Source organism: Bos indicus x Bos taurus, chromosome 21, assembly GCF_003369695.1.
Source record: "Bos indicus x Bos taurus breed Angus x Brahman F1 hybrid chromosome 21, Bos_hybrid_MaternalHap_v2.0, whole genome shotgun sequence".
Taxonomy (NCBI): Eukaryota; Metazoa; Chordata; class Mammalia; order Artiodactyla; family Bovidae; genus Bos; species Bos indicus x Bos taurus.
In genome coordinates this window covers 37,303,276-37,326,084 of record NC_040096.1, presented here as the reverse complement: position 1 = coordinate 37,326,084, position 22,809 = coordinate 37,303,276, and positions in this window count along the sequence as shown.

The window sequence follows — 22,809 nt, the reverse complement described above, 5'->3', positions numbered from 1 at the left end:
TCTCAGAACAATAGAGATTAAAAAAACAAACCTGGAATCAAATAATTAACCCTATTAATCATATTCTCAGAACTAATTTCTTTAAATAACATATATTTAATTTATGTTGTACTAAATTTTATGGTTATTTTTCCTGGTTCAAATTGATTTATTTTCCAACTCTATTACTTTTATCCAATCACACTCTAGAAGAACATCATCAACATTTGCATGTCTCATTAGTAGAAATGTCTTAATCCACCATAAAGGTGAATTATTTCTCTCAATTTATTTTAAATTAAATAGCATTACGTTTTTTAAAGTCCATTGTCTATTATACACTTTGGCTATTGTCAAACTAATTCCCTCACATCTATATTTCTACTTAATATGTTGGGTAAGACTTTTTACTACTTTACAAAGAATATTACTTAAATCATCCAAGTACCATAATTTATTGGGTTTAGTCTATGTGCAAGATCAAGTGCTGCAGGGGAAATATCAAAAAAGGTACCTTTGCTCTGCCTTTGTTTAGAGTATCTTAGAATGTGAGGTAAAGATATTCCAAAGAGGAAAACTTTTGGAACACTCACAATGCAACTTATAAATTAGAGCAAACCAAATTAAAAATTAAAATAGTACAGGATATAGAAAGGACACAGTATATAGTAGAGTTCATATGCTACTGCACTCTTTTATGGCTTCATTACCTACTAGCATCCAGCTCTTCTATTACCATGAGAGCTGTTTATTTTATTAGATACTGTTACCTATTGCATGGGTACCCTGCCACAAGCCTTCTGGACAGCTTGAGGATACTGCTTCTACATTCCCTGGTAATTGAAAATCATGACTTTAGCCTGGAAAATTCAACTCCACCCCCCCACCAAAGTATCCTGCTCAATCTAGTAAGTGTTCTTTCCAATGTCATTGTTTTGTTGCAAGTCCCAAGTTGATGAAGGGTATCAAAAGCAGATCAAGCACACCACTAACCACCATCTTCATCAAAGAGAAAATGGCTATCAAATTGGGCTGTAATTCTCTGTCATCATAGACTGAAAGAACAAAACATGACCTCTCAAGTTTTTGTTTCGAAATTCACTGGCATTTAATGTCAATGACAGGTTGGATCAGAAGAGTAAACACACTGCTTCTAGAAAGTCATCATTAAAATATTCTTGCTTTTGCTTATGTAAGATATACTTTTTACACTAATATATGATCATATTACCATGACTCTTAAATATTTATTCCATCTAGCATCAAATTATTATTAGAGGGAGTAAAGTCCTAAAGATATGTAATACAGGCAAAGGCCATTTCAAATGTGATACAACGCCATTCCTGCAGGAATCTGTGGAGTATGACTTGCATGTGTAGGGAAGCTTCACCATGTAGGTAAGGCACATAGAAGTCCCAACTCAGACAGACTCCAGCCATGGAAATTGGGACATCAAGGAAGAAAGGGAGCAAAGAAAATTATCACCATGAAGCACAAGATATTAAAAGGGCATGCCCCAAAGAAAAATTTATCTTTCTTGTCTGTTATGTCCTTGGGTGATAGAAAATAATTTTGGTTAATATTGAATTGGAACATAGGGGGAAAAAATGAAGGAAAGCAAAAAAGAAGAACCAATATCTTTAGTCTTCGCTAGCCTAGGTAACGCTGATTATTTAGATGAATCTGCCCACTGACTATTTATAACTTCATGAACATTTATAATCCTTCACTCTTGGAACGTCAACTTACTCTTATAATTTGTAGTGATACTGAGCTAATTTCTAAGCCAGTCTTTGATGCTGAACTTTTTTTTTAATGCCCAAACACTGGCCTTTCAAAGACATCATACTAAAAGCTGAATTCATTATCTTTTTCACAATATTTACTTCTCTTACCATTGCATGCTAATTTCATGAATGATACCTATGATCAATGTTAAGACTCTAACTGGCAGATAATTGTATCTGGGCTATGGTTTTTCCAGTGGTCAGGTATGAATGTGAGAGTTGGACTGTTGAAGAAAGCTGAGCACCAAAGAATTGATGTTTTTGAACTGTGGTGTTGGAGAAGACTCTTGAGAGTCCCTTGGACTGCAAGGAGATCCAACCAGTCCATTCTGAAGGAGATCAGCCCTGGGATTTCTTTAGATGGAATGATGTTAAAGCTGAAACTCCAGTACTTTGGCCACCTCATGCGAAGAGTTGACTCATTGGAAAAGACTCTGATGCTGGGAGGGATTGGGGGCAAGAGGAGAAGGGGATGGCAGAGGATGAGATGGCTGGATGGCATCACTGACTCAATGGACGTGAGTCTGAGTGAACTCTGGGGGTTGGTGATGGACAGGGAGGGCTGGTGTGCTGTGATTCATGGGGTCACAAAGAATTGGACATGACTGAGCGGCTGAACTGAACTGAACTGAACTGAGAACTTAATGATGATTTTTAAAGATGTTTTGAGACCTTACTTTCCAATTTTAATTTATAGCAAAAGGTACTAATTTTAAATTTATGGGACTAATATAAGATTTTTTAAAATAAGTTCATTTAATTAAGAAGCTGGGTTTCCTGAAAGAAAGTATCAAAGTGAACAGTCCATGCACTGTGTATGTCAGTTAAATTGTAAAATTGATACACAAGTGGTTAACTTTAAAACTGTTACAAGTCTTAGAATACCTTCTGCCTGGTGGTAGTTGCTATCTTTTCATTTTCAATACTTACAGTCCCTACTTCTGCTTGAATCTTATGTAACAACCACTGTTATAATTCCTTGCACACAGGTATATATTGCATCACCTCCCTTTTGCCTTTCCCAAAGTCAGTTACTCAGTTTGGAATTAACCCCTCCAATCATGGGTGCATGGATCATCTCCATCCCCATTTATCTGTCTGATAGATGTCTCCTGATGTTTTAAAATTCATCAAAATACTTCTCACTGTATTTATCCTTCAAAATTCCTAACTTTCAAACATATTTCAGTCTTTTTTGTATTTCTAGGGCACTTGCCACAGAGCCTGAATCAAAATAGGGACCTTAAAAAATGTTTTGAATGAATGATTATTTCTTTGATCCTGTAAGTCAATGTATAATACACCAGAACTATAAATAAACTTTGTCTTTTGGCACTGGATAGCAATCCCATTGAAGGCTTCTGTTGACTGTGTGTGCTTCTCAAATTCTAAACAGAAGCATGTATAAATCCTCAGTACTGACAGTCTCCAGAAGTTGCTTCCAGAAGCCAACAGTTCATCTCTATGGCCTATTCTCAACTCTAACTGCCTCCCCATTCCATATTCTCTCCTTTTAAAGAATCTCTTTAATTTAAAAGTCAAGCATATCAAGCCTTCTGTCCTGCTTCACAGGATGTAGGGTTCATTGTTCCAAGGCCTGTGGCTTAATAGGTAGATGAGCAAATGTACCTTCTGCCTCATTGTACTGTATCAATGATTTCTATGGATAATTTAATCTAACACTCCACGAGAGTTTGGAGTATTTGCCAATGGTTCTCTTTCCTAGAAGAGAATTGTAAGGTTAGAGCACAGCATCGCATCAATTACGGTAATGAGTCTTTGGCATTAAAAAGTGGCCTGACTGGTGTGACTTTGAGTAGCCTCTTGGTATCCATAATCTTTCCTCAAAAATACTCTATGTTATATAGACAAAAAGAGAAGCAAGACTCTTAACAAAAGATAGCTTAGCTTACATTTGGGTTTTTTTTCTTTGCTTGTTTCTGCTTTTTCAGAGGAAGTCATTCAGCCCATTCTATGCAACCCATTCTGGATATGGGTTTTAGGGATGATGACTTCCCCAGGGCAAAATCAGAATGCCAATGTCCTACCACTATTTATTCCTTTATAAATTGTGGACACCCAAATCATTGGTTTACAAAAGACAGAGCTCTTGTGTGTTTCAAGAGAAGAGAAAGACAGCTTTTCTAATCACTTAAGTATCATTAGTATCATTTGTATAGTTTACAATGGTGACTGTCAGACAAGGCAAGGAGTTCTTGTGGAGGCATTTAGAGGTGCTAGGAGTTCTGAAAATAGTGGAGAAGAAGGTTAGAATCTCAAATCAGGAGAGCAGATTGAGATGGGATTTGCTACTCAAAAGTGCTAGATGAGTGATCCTAAAGAACCTACAAAAATTGCCATTTAAATGGCTAGAAATATTGGATCTGAATTTGTGCTAGTTGACTGGCCTGTCTTCACAGCACTGGTATCAAGAGACTTCATGAAAGAAACATTCATAGTTTGAACCCAAAGTCTCAGGCAATCTACCATTAGTTTACTGTGGTAAGTAGAATAACCATCCCCTCAAAAAAAAAAAAAAAAAAAGGATGTTCAGATATTAATCCTTAGAACCTGTGCATAAGTTATGTCACATGAGAGAAGGGGAATTAAGATTCAGAAAAAGAGTTATTCATCAACTGACTTTAAAATAGGCAGATTGTCCTGAGCTAGTTGGATGGGCCCAAAGCCATCAAAAAAATCCTTAAAGGTAGATGAAACAATGGAAAGAGAGAGCCAGAGAGATGGCAGTGTTAAAGGACCCTGGCCAATGTTGCTGGGTATTGAAGATAAAGAAAGGGAATCATAGACAAGGAAAACAGATAGCCTCCAGAAGCTGGAAAAAGCAACAAAATTAATTCTTTTCTCGAGTGTCCAGAAAGGAATGCAGTCCACCAACATCTTGATCTTAGCCTAGTGAGATCTGCCAGTCTTCTAACTTACAGAACAGTGAAAAGATATATTTGTCTTATTTAAGTCACTAAATTTGTAGTAACTTATTACAGTAGTCATAGAAAATGAATACAATTACAAATGTTGGAATTTTTCTTTTGCCACCATGCTTATTTAAGAGGGAGTCTTTTTCCCAGCTCCTCACTGGATGACTCGAAGACCAAAGAAAGCTCCTGGTCACTTGGCAGGATGGTATACAGAAAATCTCATTCTTTTAGTTGGGGTTGAAACTTAACTCACTCACAACATGATCACAGGACAGTGATAATGAGAAAAGGACACCTCTGATTTTATGATGGAAATGTGTTCTCTGTCTCTGCACTACTCAACACAAATCACCTATGTTTGCAATCATCCTACCCTTCTCTGCATCATATCTAGGGATTTATTACCTCTCCAACTATCTTCAGATGGTGATTTGAAAATTACTCCCTTTTTCCTCATAAACATTTGATTGAATTGATTACTTTTCCCCTCTATTGTGTATTTAAACTCTCGCACTAATATGAAAACTTCCTATTATGGATTTTAAACATTATCAAGTCTCTTTTATCAGCAAGCAATCAACAAAAGAAAAACTTTCCTTCTGCTCTTTATCCTATCCCTATCTGTCTACAAGCTTGGGGAAAAAATTGTACTCTCTATAACAGAATTACTGCTATTTCATAGGTTCATTAGTCAGCTGCTTTTCTTTCTTAAGCTTTCCTCGTGGTTCAGAGGGTAAAGTGTCTGCCTGCAATGTGTGAAACCCTGGTTTGATCCCTGGATCGGGAAGATCTCCTGGAGAAGGAAATGGCAACCCACTCCAGTACTCTTGCCTGGAAAATCCCATGGACGAAGAAGCCTGGTAGGCTACAGTCAGTGGGGTTGCAGAGAGTCAGACACCGCCGTGCAACTTCACTTTCACTTTTTCTTTCTTAAGTCAAACACAGAGTCATAGCTCTCCCTAAGGTGACCAATGACATCTATGCCACTAAATCCAATTGACATTCTTAGAGCAACTAACATTGTTGACCTCTTCCAATGTCTTCAAGCTCTCTTTTATTCAGTCATTTGCAAAAACCACTCTCTATTTAGAAAGGATACTTCTCTCTCCATTTCATCTGATTATTAGTATACATGTGTCAGACTGGCACTTACACAGAAAGTAATGCCTAATTCTGTATAACCCCTCAATTACATGCTTATTAACACTGTGTTTTTAAATATGAGTTTGTGATTATTTGATTAGTGTCTACCTTTCCCATAGGAATATAAGCTCCTTGATCCCAAGACGCAGGCCTGATTTTGCTTACCTTCATAATCATATCTTAAAGACACTGCTAAAAGCAATCCCAAGAATATTCAGTTCAGTTCAGTTCAGTCGCTCAGTTGTGTCTGACGCTTTGCGACCCCATGAATTGCAGCACGCCAGGCCTCCCTGTCCATCACCAACTCCCAGAGTTCACTCAGACTCACATTCATGGAGTCAGTGATGCCATCCAGCCATCTCATCCTCTGTTGTCCCCTTCTCCTCCTGCCCCCAATCCCTCCCAGCATCAGAGTCTTTTCCAATGAGTCAACTCTTCGCATGAGGTGGCCAAAGATCTAGAGCTTCAACTTTAGCATCAGTCCTTCCAAGCAACACCCAGGGCTGATCTCCTTCAGAATGGACTGGTTGGATCTCCTTGCAGTCCAAGGGACTCTCAAGAGTCTTCTCCAACACCACAGCTCAAAAGCATCAATTCTTCAGCGCTCAGCTTTCTTCACAGTCCAACTCTGACATCCATATGTGACCACAGGAAAAACCATTAGCCTTGACTAGATGGACCTTTGTTGTCAAAGTAATGTCTCTGCTTTTCAATATGTTATCTAGGTTGCTCATAACTTTTCTCCTAAGGGGTAAGCATCTTTTATTTTCATGGCTGCAGTCACCATCTGCAGTGATTTTGGAGCCCCACAAAAATAAAGTCTGACACTGTTTCCCCATTTATTTCCATGAAGTGATGGGATCAGATGCCATGATCTTCGTTTTCTGAATGATGAGCTTTAAGCCAACTTTTTCACTCTCCTCTTTCACTTTCATCAAGAGGCTTTTGAGTACCTCTTCACTTTCTGCCATAAGGGTGGTGTCATCTGCATATCTGAGGTTATTGATATTTCTCCCAGCAATCTTGATTCCAGCTTGTGCTTCTTCCAGCCCAGCATTTCTCATGATGTAATCTGCATATAAGTTAAATAAACAGGGTGACAATATACAGCCTTGACGTACTCCTTTTCCTATTTGGAACCAGTCTGTTGTTCCATGTCCAGTTCTAACTATTGCTTCATGACCTGCATATTGGTTTCTCAAGAGGCAGGTCAGGTGGTCTGGTATTCCCATCTCTTTCAGAATTTTCCACAGTTTGTGGTGATCCACACAGTGAAAGGCTTTGGCATAGTCAATAAAGCAGAAATGGATGTTTTTCTGGAACTCTCTTGCTTTTTCCATGATCCAGCAGATGTTGGCAACTTGATCTCTGGTTCCTCTGACTTTTCTAAAACCAGCTTGAACATCTGGAAGTTCATGGTTCATGTGTTGCTGAAGCCTGGCTTGGAGAATTTTGAGCATTACTTTACTAGCGTGTAAGATGAGTACAACTGTGTGGTAGTTTAAGCATTCTATGGCATTATCCTTTCATTGGTATTGGAATGAAAACTGACCTTTTGCAGTCCTGTGGCCACTGTTGAGTTTTCCAAATTTGCTGGCATAATGAGTGTAGCACTTTCACGGCATCATCTTTCAGGATTTGGAATAGCTCAACTGGAATTCCACCACCTCCACTAGCTTTGGTTGTAGTGATGCTTCCTAAGGTCCACTTGACTTCACATTCCAGGATGTCTGGCTTTAGGTGAGTTATCATACCGTTGTGATTATCTTGGTCATGAAGATCTTTTTTGTATAGTTCTTCTGTGTATTCTTGCCACGTCTTCTTAATATATTCTGCTTCTGTTAGGTCCATCCCAAGAACATTGATAGGTACTAAAAAAGACTTGTGCAGTGAATAAGCTTTAAAGGAAAAAATACATGAATGAGAAATGAGTAACATGTATTGAGTAGTAATATGTCATAGGGCAAGGAAAAAAAGCAAAATGGCTGTCTGGGGAGGCCTTACAAATAGCTGTGAAAAGAAGAGAAGCAAAAAGCAAAGGACAAAAGGAAAGATATAAACATCTGAATGCAGAGTTCCAAAGAATAGCAAGAAGAGATAAGAAAGGCTTCTTCAGCGATCAAAGCAAAGAAAGAGAGGAAAACAACAGAATGGGAAAGACTAGGGATCTCTTCAAGAAAATCAGAGATACCAAAGGAACATTTCATGCAAAGATGAGCTCGATAAAGGACAGAAATGGTATGGACCTAACAGAAGCAGAAGATATTAAGAAGAGATGGCAAGAATACACAGAAGAACTGTACAAAAAAGATCTTCACAACCCAGATAATCACGATGGTGTGATCACTGACCTAGAGCCAGACATCCTGGAATATGAAGTCAAGTGGGCCTTAGAAAGCATCACTACGAACAAAGCTAGTGGAGGTGATGGAATTCCAGTTGAGCTATTCCAAATCCTGAAAGATGATGCTGTGAAAGTGCTGCATTCAATATGCCAGCAAATTTGGAAAACTCAGCAGTGGCCACAGGACTGGAAAAGGTCAGTTTTCATTCCAATCCCAAAGAAAGGCAATGCCAAAGAATGCTCAAACTACCGCACAATTGCACTCATCTCACATGCTAGTAAAGTAATGCTCAAAATTCTCCAAGCCAGGCTCCAGCAATACATGAACCGTGAACTTCCAGATGTTCAAGCTGGCTTTAGAAAAGGCAGAGGAACCAGAGATCAAGTTGCCAACATCCGCTGGATCATGGAAAAAGCAAGAGAGTTCCAAAAATGCATCTATTTCTGCTTTATTGACTATGCCAAAACCTTTGACTGTGTGGATCACAGTAAACTGTGGAAAATTCTGAAAGAGATGGGAATACCAGACCACCTGACCTGCTTCTTGAGAAATCTGTGCAGGTCAGGAAGCAATAGGTAGAACTGGACATGGAACAACAGACTGGTTCCAAATAGGAAAAGGAGTTCGTCAAGGCTGTATATTGTCACCCTGTTTATTTAACTTATATGCAGAGTACATCATGAGAAATGCTGGACTGGAAGAAACACTAGCTGGAATCCAGATTGCCGGGAGAAATATCAATAACCTCAGATATGCAGATGACACCACCCTTATGGTAGAAAGTGAAGAGGAACTAAAAGGCCTCTTGATGAAAGTGAAAGAGGAGAGTGAAAAAGTTGGCTTAAAGCTCATCATTCAGAAAATGAAGATCCTGGCATCCGGTCCCATCACTTCATGGGAAATAGATGGGGAAACAGTGGAAACAGTGTCAGACTTTATTTTTGTGGGGCTCCAAAATCACTGCAGATGGTGACTGCAGCCATGAAATTAAAAGATGCTTACTCCTTGGAAGGAAAGTTATGACCAACCTAGATAGCATATCCAAAAGCAGAGACATTACTTTGCCAACAAAGTTCCATCTAGTCAAGGCTATGGTTTTTCCAGTGGTCATGTATGGATGTGAGAGTTGGACTGTGAAGAAAGCTGAGTGCTGAAGAATTGATGCTTTTGAACTGTGGTGTTGGAGAAGACTCTTGAGAGTCCCTTGGACTGCAAGGAGATCCAACCAGTCCATTCTGAAGGAGATCAGCCCTGGGATTTCTTTGGAAGGAATGATGTTAAAGCTGAAACTCCAGTACTTTGGCCACCTCATGCAAAGAGTTGACTCATTGGAAAAGACTCTGATGCTGGGAGTGATTGGGGGCAAGAGGAGAAGGGGATGACAGAGGATGAGATGGCTGGATGGCATCACTGACTCAATGGACGTGAGTCTGAGTGAATTCCGGGAGTTGGTGATGGACAGGGAGGCCTGGTGTGCTGTGATTCATGGGGTCACAAAGAGTTGGACATGACTGAGCGACTGAATTGATCTGATCTGATGTGATGTCATAGGGCTTCCCAGGTGGTACTAGAACCTGGTACCAATAATGGTAAAGAACCTGCCTGCCAATGCAGGAGACATAAGAGAGGCGGATTTGATCTCTGGGTTGGGAAGAATTCCTGGAGAAGAGCACATCGATCCACTCCAGTATTCTTGCCTGGAGAATTCCATGCACAGAGGAACCCAGCAGGCTACAATTTATAGGCTCGAAATTCATAGGTACAAATCTGTAGAACTGACAGACTCAAGGGATTATTAGATCTGGCCGATAGACTACTTTAGGAACTACTGAGGGAGGATGGTAATATTGTACAGGAGGCTGTGACCAAAACCATCTGAAAGAAAAAGAAATGCAAGAAGGCAAAATGATTATCTGAGGAGGCCTTACAAAGAACTGAGAAAAAAAAGAAAAGTGGAAGGCAAAGGAGAAAGGGAAAGATATATCCAACTGAATGCAGAGTTCCAAGGAATAGCAAGGAGAGATAAGAAAGCCTTCTTAAGTGAACAATGCAAAGAAATGGAAGAAAACATCGTAATGGGAAAGACTAGAAATCTCTTCAAGAAAATTGGAGATACCTTGGAAATATTTCATGCAAAGATAGGCACAATAAGACAGAAATGGCAAGGACCTAATAGAAGCAGAAGAGATTTAGAAAAGGTGGCAAGAATACACAGAACTGTACAAAAAAAGTCTTAATGATCCCAATAACCATGACGATGTGGTCACTCATCGTCATCCTCATAGACATCCTGGAGTGTGAAGTCAAGTGGGCCTAAGGAGCATTACTAGGAACAATGCTACTGGAAGTGATGGAAATCTAGATGAGTTATTAAAGTCTAAGAGATGATAATAAAGTGCTGCACTTAATATGCCAGCAAATTTGGAAAACTGAGCAGTAGGCACAAGACTGGAAAGGGTCGGTTTCCATTCCAATCCCAAAAAAGGCAATGCCAAAGAATTTTCAAACTACCACATTTTACATGCTAACAAGATTATGCTCAAAATACTTCAAGCTAGGCTTCAATAATACATGAACTGAGAATCTCCAGATATACAAGATAGATTTAGAAAAGTCAGAGGAACTGGAGAGTGAATGGCCAACATCTGTTGGATCATAGAGAAAGCAAGGGAATTCCAGAAAAACATCTAATTTATTGACAATGAGATTGACTAAATTGACTACACATTGACTAAAGACAAAAGCCTTTGACTGTCTGGATGACAACAACCATCGAAAATTCTTAAAAAGATGGGAATATGATTCTACCTAACGTTTCTCCTGAGAAACCTGCATGAGGACAAGAAGCAACGGTTAAAACTGGACATTGAACAACAGACTTATTCAAAATTGGGAATGGAGTATGATGAGGCTCTATATTGTCACCCTGCTTATTTAACTTATATGCAAAGTACATCATGTGAAATGCTGGGCTGGATGAAACACAAGGTGGAATCAAGATTTCTGGGAGAAATATCAATAACCTCAGATTTGCAGATGATACCACCTTAATGGCAGAAAGGGAAGAGGAACTAAAGATTCTTTTGATGAGGGTGAAAGAGGGGAGCCAAAAAGCTGGCTTGAAACTCAACATTTAAAACACTAAGATCATGACATCATGGCAAACAGATGGGGAAAAAGTAGAAATAGTGCAGATTTTATCTTCTTAGTTTCCAAAATTACTTAAGACTGCAGCTGTGAAATTAAAAGATTCTTGCTTCTTGGAAGAAAAGCTATGACAAACCTGAACAGCATATTAAAAAGGAAAGACATCTCTTTGCCAACAAAGATATGTATAGTCAAAGCTATGGTTTTTCCAGTAGTCATGTACAGATGTGAGAGATGGACAATAAAAAAGGCTGAGCACCAAAGAATTGATGCTTTTGAATTTTGGTTCTAGAGAAGACTCTCCGAGTACCTTGGAATGAATGGAGATCAAACCAATCAATCTTAAAGGAAATTAACCATGGATATTCATTGAAAAAACTGATGCTGAACTTGAAGCTTCAATACTTTGGCCACTTGGTAAAAGAGCCAACTCACTGGAAAAGACCCTGAGGCTGGAAAAGACTGAGGGCAGGAGCAGACAGAGGTGACAGAGGAGATGGTTGGATGGCATCACTGATTCAATGGAGTGTGAGCAAGTTGTGAGGGATGGTAAAGGACAGGACGCCTGGCATGCTGCAATCCATGGGATCAGAGAACTCTGACATGAATCAGTGACTGAATAACAAAAACACAAGTAAATCCTCTAGGGCCTTACAGTAAAAGTTGGAAAATTAAGATGTGGGATTTAGACATACTGAGTCCAATGATTATGCCATGTGGTCTCACACTCATCCTATCTTTGCCTAAAATTTTGATGTTTTGTTAATCAGGAATTTTGGCATAAATTTCAATTTTTAAATGCATTGCATTAAGCTATATTTTTCTTGGTAAATGTGTTTATGATGACTCACTACAGTTTGTACCTGAGATAAGGTCCTCACCTGCCTTAGTTACCCCATTTGACTTTGGCCCTGTACAACTTATAGGGCTTGGTCAAAATATTTATTCAAAAAGTAAGGTATACCTAGAATTAAGCAGTAGATATCGGTCTCTTGGAGAGAAGATAGGAGAAACCAAATTCTAAACCTGGATCAGAAGGATGAGAACGAGTTTTATATTAGACTCTTACTTAATAAGGTAGTGATGAATGATCTGAAGGACCAGTGACAGGCAGTTCTCTACCATGTCAAGGACAAAAAAAGAAAGGAAGCCTTCCAGAATTTTCTATGCAGACAAAAAGAAAAATAGCTTATGTTTGACACAAACATCACTTCCACCACATTCTGTTGGTCAAACAAGTCACAAAGCCAGCCTAGACTGAAAACAAAGGCAAATACACTCCATCTCTTGATGAGAGGAGCTGTGGTCACATTGCTAGGGGTGTATATTCAGAGAGGAGAATGGTTCCTACTAGTTTTTGCCAATATTCTACTATAAGTAGTGATGTTAATACCATCATGGCATGACTAGCATTAAGTAAATTTGTTATTCATTTGTAAATCTTTGACAATTTAATTGGTAAATAACAGTACGTTGCTGTTTTATTTTCCTTGTTGATACTTAATGGTGAACCTCACTTTGATAACTGTGGAAACCATATTCCACAACATTCTGATTGACTTCAAGGGAGAAGAAGTGATTCTCAAATAAGCAACACTCTGTTCATTTGCTTTTGCTTTTCTTGATAAAAGAAAGATTTGCAACCACCTCTGTGCTCTATCTGTTCACTTAACAGATTTAAGTAAATTTATTCTTGGAGTCATTGTGTTAGGAAATGCCATGGATAGGGCAGAAATGATGAGATACCAAGTAGAGAGAATATGCTGAAACCCTCTCCACTAAAAATGCATTCTCTGAGCAACACTTAATATCTCCAAGAGGAAGTACAAACATTTTAGAACCACCTGGGAATGGACAAAATGAATGATCTTTGGTTTGGGCCTCCTAGACACAGTTCTGTCCACATCCAAAGTAAAGGAATGAATCAGGGAAACAACTCCTCTAGTTTACTGCCTCAAACAAGGTTTCAGTATTAATGGAAACTGTTACAGAAAAACTTGTGTTCCCCTCCCCCCCCACCCCGTGTATTGTTTATATGCCTGTTTAAATTCAAATTTGAGCCAGCAGTGAGGGGAATAAGAATATTTGAAGTATATGGCAAAAATCTCATATGCTGAAACCCGATTTATCCAGAAGCGTAAATGCTGAATTATACACTTCCCACTTTCTTTAAATTGAACTGCCCACATCTTTGTGGGGCTGCCCACAAGGTGTCTAATGAGTTATATGCCAGCGCTTATTTAACAAGAAAAGAAACCAAATAGAGCGTAACTGAAACCTGGGTACATTTTGTTTTTGTTTTGTTTCAGAGAGCTGTCAGATATTTCAGTCCAATCTTAAAGTTGTTGCTTCCCTTTATTGCAAGTCGACTTCAGAATTTTAGTTACCTCTTGCTACAAAAGGTTTCAGTTTACAGGGTGGCAGAAAGAATGAAGATCGATGGTTGCTGGGTCTGGTTGGTCATACCAATTTGTACTGCAATCTAGGTGTTGCAATCTCTGAGATTTGAGTTTAAATGTGTGCCTTGCAGCTTTAGAAGAAAGATGTGTTCTGCATAGAGCTGTAGATCAACACTGCCAGTTTATTCACCAGACGAGGCATCCATCATGCCTGTGCACATGGGCATTTCATGGGACAGAGAAAGGAAAGGAAAGAGACAGAGATGAGAGGAGAGGAGGAAAGAAGACAAGATGGAAACAGAGGGAAGGAGTAAGAAAGAAACGGAAGGAGAGCGGAAAGGAGCAGGAGAGGGGACAGGGAGGTGATTTTATTTTTATTTTCCTAAATATCCTTCAGATAACAAAGCACTGTTTGTTCATAGGAAATAGCATCAGCTGAAGATAAAAAATATCACTACTGCTCAATGAATACATGCTTAATAAAAATCTAATAATAGCTAATCTCCAGTGAACACTGAATAACAAATGAGATTTTTACTGGTATGTATTTCTAATTCATCCAACTTAATTGCTGTTTTAAAATCTTGACTTCAATACATTGTCTTTCTAATTTACCCAATAAAGTGCTCGACAATACGGCAATTTTGAAATATTTGCATTTGAAGGACTTCATGTGATTTAGAATTTAAATTTTTATTTCCAAATAATCACATTATATTTGCAATGAAAGCCAAATGCCCTGCTTACTTTCTGGATTTGAAAACTGAGCAACACAATGTGTTCGGAAGTTCTAATTTTATAATGCAAGCACATTCCAACTTTCAATGATTTAGTTTCTTGCTTAACCTTTGAGACAAGTCATGTAACATGCTGCTTTACACATGTGGTTGTTTTTAATTGCTTATTTTCTTGTCCCATGAAACCCTGAGGAAAGGCAATGAGAAATAACATCTTTTCTTTGTAGTGGAGGAAAAACAGTTACAGCTCATTTTATAAACACAAATCCTTGGGAAGTCACATAAGAAGCATCAGTGCGGAGTGTGGATTGTGAATTACAGAATAGGTCTAGCTTGACTCTGGTATCAATTGCACATTTGAACCAGGGGTGCCTACTGAGGGGAGAATGGAGTTTGCAGGCCAGAGTTTTTCCTGTTTAGTATCTTTTTGTTTGTTTGCTTATTTCTTCAAGACAATACTTGGCAAAGAAAATATTTTCTTTTAGGTTAGGGATGGATTTAGTTTCTGTTAGAGAAACTGAATGCTAAAATCATAAGCTAGTATGATTTTTCAGAAAGAAATAGCTATCTCATGCTTATTTTGTTAAACAATTGGAGCAGATTTTATGTGCTGTGCACAAATTAACCGTCTTTCAGATGGGGAAAATGTATTTTTTGCACACATAAGGTTAGACTTAACATATTAATAAAGAGGAATGCTCTGTGTTTACTTGTGTAATTAGGAAAGTTACTCATTTCTCTAAAGCAACCTAAGACAATTTCCTTTGGCTCTATTCTCTGGTTTAGATTATGCTCTGATGGTAAAGAGAAGTCATAGGAGAGTTTAAAATATTAAGTGAATAGTCAAATACAATCCAGATGAAAAATGTCTTCCCTTTTCACTCAGTTCTGAAGGAGAGAAACCTTTACATTAACACACACACACACACACACACACATTATCACAGTTATCTTTTCCATTTCAGAGACAACGATAGGTTTATAGAAAATGGAGCATGTATTTTTGGTAAAGAATTCTACGCAGTGATTAATAACTGGTAATCCATGCTTAAGTAAGCATCAAAGCCATTATCTTAGAAATATTTGCAATAGCCCATATTTTGCTCATTTCGTTATTATACTTCTCTTTCTCCAAAGAATCAGTTTAATCATATAGCATGATAATGCTAAGAGCTAGTTTAAGATCTTCAGAGACCCTAAATTTTGTAGAGAGAATGCACCCAACACATGGTCAAACTATGACCATTACTAAACCATATAATGAATATTTGGAATTGCAATGCTTCTGATTTTTCCCACAAAGACACACTGATTTTTTAAAAATCATATATAACATTATTATCAAAAAAGATTTTTTGTTCTTTGTTTGCTGGTCTTTAAACACAACATTGGGCTTGCAGGTGGCTCAATGGGTAAAGAATCTGCCTGCAATGCAGGAGACACAGGAGATGTGGGTTCAATCCCTGGGTTGGGAAGATCCCCTGGAGAAGGGCATGGCAATCCATTCCAGTATTCTTGCCTAGAGAATCCCATGGACAGAGGAACCTGGTGGGCTACAGTCTATAGGGTCGCAAAGAGTCAGACAGGACTAAAGTGACGGCACGCACACACGTAAATACAACATTGCTCTGACCCTCAGGTGTTTCAGAGAGACAGTGTCTCACACAGCATCACTGCAGTAGTTCCAGATTTTTAACATTCAATCTGTTTCCCTTACCCATCTTCTTGAATATTTTAATTAGGAATCATTTTAATAGTAACATTTGAATTACCTAATACAGTCTTTAAACAACAGTCCAAATAAAGGAAAAAAATGTTCTCCTTAAGTGGAGTTGTCAGTTTTGCTGAGCATTCAGAGTAGCTGAGTATATGGTGCTACTCTGAATTAGCTCTTTAGTTTTCATTAAATCGTTATATTGAATAAGTTAAATATCTCTGCTCCTAATTTAAAATGGTAATGAGAAGTTGAAAATAAAAGACAGTGCAATGAGGAATATCAGGGACATGCACGTCAAATTTAATAAAAGAATTCTTTATCCATGCTTTGGCTTTGGCTTTATTCTTTTGACCCAAAAGAACACTGGAATCTTGATATAAAAGAGAAGGATATAAAATGAAGTGTAATGACTTCAGAGATGAATGTATTGGTTCATGTATTACTTGATATTGAAATTAAGAATCTCTTAGAAAACCAAATTTCAAAAACCTATTAAAAAGACATAATTAATAATTCTCTCTGAAATGATTTCTTCTTGCTATAATTGTTATAAGTACTATATAAAGATATGATTTAGCCAAATCACTTTGATCAGGAATTTACCTGTAGGTCTTCTTGAAATATTTTTACAACTTCATATATTTTACTATACAGTAAGTGATTTTTATTTCTATATTTGGATATTATCTGCTAATATAAAATGACTTATCCAAGACAGGGCATGAGAAGGTGAAAGGCATTAAGTGCAAACTTCCTCAGAAGACAAATCACTTCATGAAGTATTTACAGTATGTTGTCTTTAAAATGATCACTGACGTACAATTTTTACATGTTTCAGAGCCAAATTGCATTAAAAGGCAATCCATTGTGTAAAACAGGGCAGAAAAATAAGGAGTTAGTTATATTTTGAGATGTCAGTTTCTTCTGACTGACAAAATCCTTTCCTTCTATGGGCAAAACCTATCTTGTGCTCAGAGTAGGGGCCTAGGTAGGTGGATTGCATGGCCACACGAGGGCAGCAGATGGTCTGAAACTAATGAATCGAGGTGATGAACGTGGAATGATTACAGTAGTGAAGGTTTTTCCGTCTAGAAAGATAGTTTCTAACCTGAAAATGAAAACGCAAGGAAGGAAAGGAAGGGAAGGGAGGGATGGATGGAAAAAGAAAGGAAGGAAGGAAGGGAAGGAGAGACGAAGGGATTGTGGGAGGGAGAAAGGAAAGACAGGAGGGAGGAAGAGGTGCCAAGAAAGACAACAGATAGAGAAATACAGGTTCTTTTTAACAGGTTTGTTTTTTGTTCATCTGTTTGTTTTTGAGATAGGTATACTGTGTGTGTTGTGTGTTGTGTGTGTGTGTTACGAACAGCTAAACTGCTGCTCAGCTGCCCAAAATACAGAAAAACTCCCAGTTGTGCCCAAATCTACCTCCAATGGAAAGTAAAACTTCCCTCTACAAAAAAGTAGCTATTATCAATATAGTTTGCTTTTCTCATACACCATTATTTTTTTCCCCGTTCTGAATAATTAAACCGATAAAAACATGGGCTTTTGAAAATCAAAGAGCATAGTCTTTCTGGTTCTGCCACTGTGCCTCCCTAGACCTAATCCAGGAGACAGGAATTTCATTTTCCTAAATTTTATATTTGCTTTTCTTTTTTCATCATTTTCAATTATTTCTTGCCATAGATTATGTTTTTTTGGCAATGGTTAAGATACCACTAGAGATTTCAAATCTTCATGTGCATTAATCTCTCACAGTTCTTCTCAAAGATCACACAAACACAAAAAAAGACATAACTTACTAGTTTGCTTCCCCTATACAGTTAATCTATCATTAAGCCTCCTTATCTGGTTTATCTGGTTTTGTCTCAGTAGATGTAAATCCAATATAGGTTTGGAGGGATATACAGCGTACCAGTGCCTATAATGAATGGAGACTATTGCAGCTTTCCTCAATGGATATACCATTCATTAATCATTACACTTGGCGCATCCTCATTAAGTAGCTATTATATAAGTAAATCCTTGGGAAGTCACATAAGAAGCATCAGTCCTGATTCAGTACATAGTTTGGATTATGAATCACAGAACAGGTCTAGCTGATCTCTTTTACAATTACATCAACTTTTATTATAAAAAAGACATCCAACTTTTATTATAATTTGGAATAGTGAATATTTGCTCAGGTCTAAATTATCTGGGCTCAAAAGTCCAGGGAAATAGAAGAAAACAGTGAGAAGTCTTAATTATATTAACTGATATATACCAATATGCAATAACATGACTGGAATATTTCCAATTTTCCTGCTTCTTCACTCAGTCATTTATAAAACCTTGAAAATGTACATAAATTATTAGAGCAAATATGATTTCACTCCCTCTTTTTTTACCTGATTTCTATCAGATAGTCTTGGCTATGAGCAGAAAAATGATGAAAGAATATGCATAAAAGTGGTAAAAGTGTTTCATAAAGAAACTACATAACGCATAAAGCTATAATTAAGTAGTCTATGGTTCACTATGAGGAAAGAACTATGCTTTGTTCTAGTCAGAACATTTGCTAATTTTGAAGAGAAAAACAAACGCATTATATGTCAGGTATTCCTCTAAGTAGCTTCCCAGGTGACTCAGTGGTAAAGAATCTGCCTGCCAATGCAGGAGACTTGGATTCGTTCCATAGGTCAGGAAGATTCCTTGGAGAAGGAAACAGCAACTCATTTCAGTTATTCTTGCCTGGGAAATCCCATGCATGGAGGAGACTGGAGAGCTACAGTCCACGGGGTTGCAAAAGAGTTGGACACAACTTAGTACTTTCATTGTTTAATAACAATCCCTCTAGGTACATTCATGTATTGCTCATTTTAGTCTTAAAGCAACCCCATAATTTGGTCTTATTACCACCCCATCAGTTTTGTAATTGAAGAAAATAGGGCAGGGAGTGTCAAGTAACTTGCCTAAAGTTATACAACTAGGAAATGAAAAGCTTTCTGGAAAACCAGCCTTTGTAAGGTTGGGCCTCGCAGGTAGGAAGAGTGAAGAGGACTCATGGCTCTTTTGACTATGTGTGCATCCCAGTTGCTAAGTTGTGTCCGACTCTGTGATCCCATGAACTATAGCCCGACAGGCTCCTCTGTCCATGGGATTTCCCAGGCAGCAAGAATACTGGAGCAGTTGCCATATCCTTCTTGAGGGAATTTTCCTGACTCAGGGATCAAACCTGCGTCTTCTGCATTGCAGGTGGAATTTTTACCACTAAGCCATTTGGAAAGCCCAGCTTTGACTACATTGATGCCTTGTTTTCTCCCTTTAAAATAGGAGAATAGGAAGTTTAGCAAAAATAACTAAAGGTTACTATTTAATAGAATGTGTAAATAAGAAGAGTCCTTTGACCCTTAGAAACTGGTAGTACATGTCTCACAATGTACCTTGCAAAATTAGTACACAAGTAGCTAACATAACTTAATTCTATCCCAGACCTTTCATGTGTTTTTAACTTTTCATATAATTTTTCTTGACAGTTTTGCCTTTGGTGTGTTTCTAACCCAAATCCTTAAAACAATAGAAAGATAATTAGACAGAGAACCAGGATACACAGGTTCTAGAACAAGTTTTTTTTTTTCACTCTATAGACAGCTTGTCAAATTCAGTCATTTTACATAAAATACATATGCTTATTTATTTAGCTTTCCATCATATAAATTATGAGATTGGGCTATGGGTATTTTAATTTTTTTAAGATAATTATAATCCAGCACATTTGAATACATCCTGGATTCTTTTTCACTCATTCTTTTGCTATGTGCTACATTCTGGAAGAGAGAGACAGGCTTCCATGCTCTGAGTGCCTGGCCTATTGTCTGATATATCTCCACTACATAGCTAGTCCTCATGGGTAATGGCTCCAGAGGTATTGTTTCCATGTCACAACTTCTGGCTTGTCTACCTGATACAGCTTTTTGAGAGATGCTTTCTCCATAACAGAAATAAAACTTTTCAGAGTGATTTCGTCTGCCTATGTGCATGCATGTGTGTGTGTGTGCATGTGTTTGTGAGCATGATTCTTATTAGGTCAGTGGGTTGGCCTTTTTTCTGTTAATAATGCTGCCTTAGTCAAAATCAAAATGACTCTAAATTTCGGATTCACTGTTCACTGGCCCTTCACTCTGGTATCTCATATTCTGTGAAACAATAAATTCAGCAACTTCTACCCTAAGTGTCTCAGGCAGCTCAGGCTGCTACAATAAATTACCATAGACAGGGCAGCTCAAACCACCAACATGTATTTCTAACAGTTCTGGGGAGTGGGAAGTCCAAGATCAAGGTTCCTGCAAATGTGATGTCTAGTGAGGGTCCTCTTCTTGACTTGCATAGAGCAGGCTTCTAGCTATATACTAACATAGTAAAGAGAGAAAAAGAAAATCTCTCCCATGTCTGTTCATACAATGAGGTCACTAACCTCATTCATGAGGGCTCCACCTCCGTGACTTAATTATCTTCCAAAGGCCCCACCTCCAAATACCATCACATTAGAGATTCAGGTTCCAGTACATTAAATTTAGTGGGATACAAACATTTAATCAGCAACACTAAGCAAAGAACTTATCTATATAAACATATATTTTTATCTTCTCTTTCTTATTACTGCTATTATTATAGTGTAGACTTTTTTTTACTCTTTTCTGTGTGTGTGCACTCGTGTGTGTCTGCTAGTCACTAAGTCATGTCCAACTCTTTGCGACCCCATGGACTGTAGCCCACCAGGCCCCTCTGTCTATGGAATTCTCCAGGCAAGAATTCTGGAGTGGGTTGCCATTCCCTTCTCCGGAGAATCTTCCCAACCTAGGGATCAAACCCAGGTCTCCCTCATTGCAGTCAGATTCCTTACTATCTGAGCAAGCAAGGAAACCTTACTCTTCTAGCTTGGTAAATCAACTCATAACTTATTTCCATCCTCAGGCTCTCTCCACTCTAATCAGTCTTCCAGAGAGCTGTCAGAGACATTTTCCTCAGCATGACTCTGGACATGCTACTTCCCTCCTCAAAAAACTTCAGTGATTACCATTTTTTTTTTTTTACCAAATCAAATGTGAGCACATGGCAAGGTGATTAGGGCTCTCAGGAGTATGTCCCCTAGAAAAGACTCTCTTAAGAGGCAAAATGGAATTCAAGAAAATCTGAACTACGTATTGGACACCAAACAATTGTGTCCCTCATTTTCCTCATTTATAAAATTAGGTTAGACTATATAATCTTGGAATTGCCTTCTGAAAACAATATTTTAAAAGTACAACTTTCAGCTTTAACTTCTACTTCTCTACTTCAGATACCTAACACCATCAGCATGAACAAAACTGGAGCCATTGCTAGAATATGGGCCGCATTTCTACCAGCATGCTTGTATTCATAAACGCCATAATTCATGACGTGTTCTTCCAGCCAGTGTCAATAAAAACCTTGCTGTCATTAGGTTTCTGCTCAGTCTACCATTGAAAGTTTCTTTCTCCTGCTTCCACATTTTCACAAACAACATTGCATTCTTCATGTTTATGTCCTAGCTCTGTCTTGGTCATCTGGGGCTACTATAATAGATACCATATTTCTCATAGTTCTGGAGTCTGGGAAGTCTAAGGTCAAGGCACTAGCAGATTTGATATCTGGTGAAAGCCTACTTCCTGGCTTGTAGATGGCCACTTTTTCATTGCATCCTCACATGGTCAAAAGAGAATACAGAAAGAGCTCTCATGTGTCTCTTCTTAGAAGGGCACTAATCCCATTATGAAGAATTTACCTTCACAACCTAATTGGATCCCAGAGGCCCCATCTCCAAATATCATCGCAATGGGGACTAAGATTTCAATGTATGAATTTAGGGGGCATGCATTCAGTCTATATCAGCTCCCTTATTCAAATTAAGCCTTAAGAGGGCAGAAACCATGCTTCTTTCGTCCTTTTATCACAATAGATTCATTACAGATTTTCAATAAATTGAATGATTTGCCAAATTATAAGATGAAAATCAGAGAATATAGTGGATTTCAATTTCTGATAAACACTTCAAATGAAATTAATATGCCTTAATGAAGTTCCAAAAGAAAGCCTGTCTAATTCTCAGGGACTGATTCACTGAAACCCAAAGTTCTAAAGGGTCACTGGCAGCCTACAATCAGAGAGGGAAAAATGTTTCTATGTGACTTTTCTATTTCCACAAAAGAACTCCTCTAAAATGAATAAATACTCTGAAAAAAATGGTATTGAATACAGCCATAAATGAGACTGTGAAAAGAAATACTTCTGAGTTAAATTCATCTCTTAAAAGATTAAAAAGAACTTCTTTGTAATAATTCCATTTTAAAACAAAACAGTAACATTTATTAAAGTACATATATGAATTAAAAATAAATTGATAAGGAAATATCATCTTTAAATAATTTAGGAAGAAAATTATTTATGTAATAAATATATGTCACCTTTCTTCTAACAGTAGAAATAACTGATGATCACTAATCTTGGAAATAAAACCTTAATTCATAATTTGTTTATGTTAATAAAAACAGGTTTCAAAAATGCACTTTTTTCTCATCATCTCAAAAAAGTAAAATGTTTAACATTAAGTTTCAT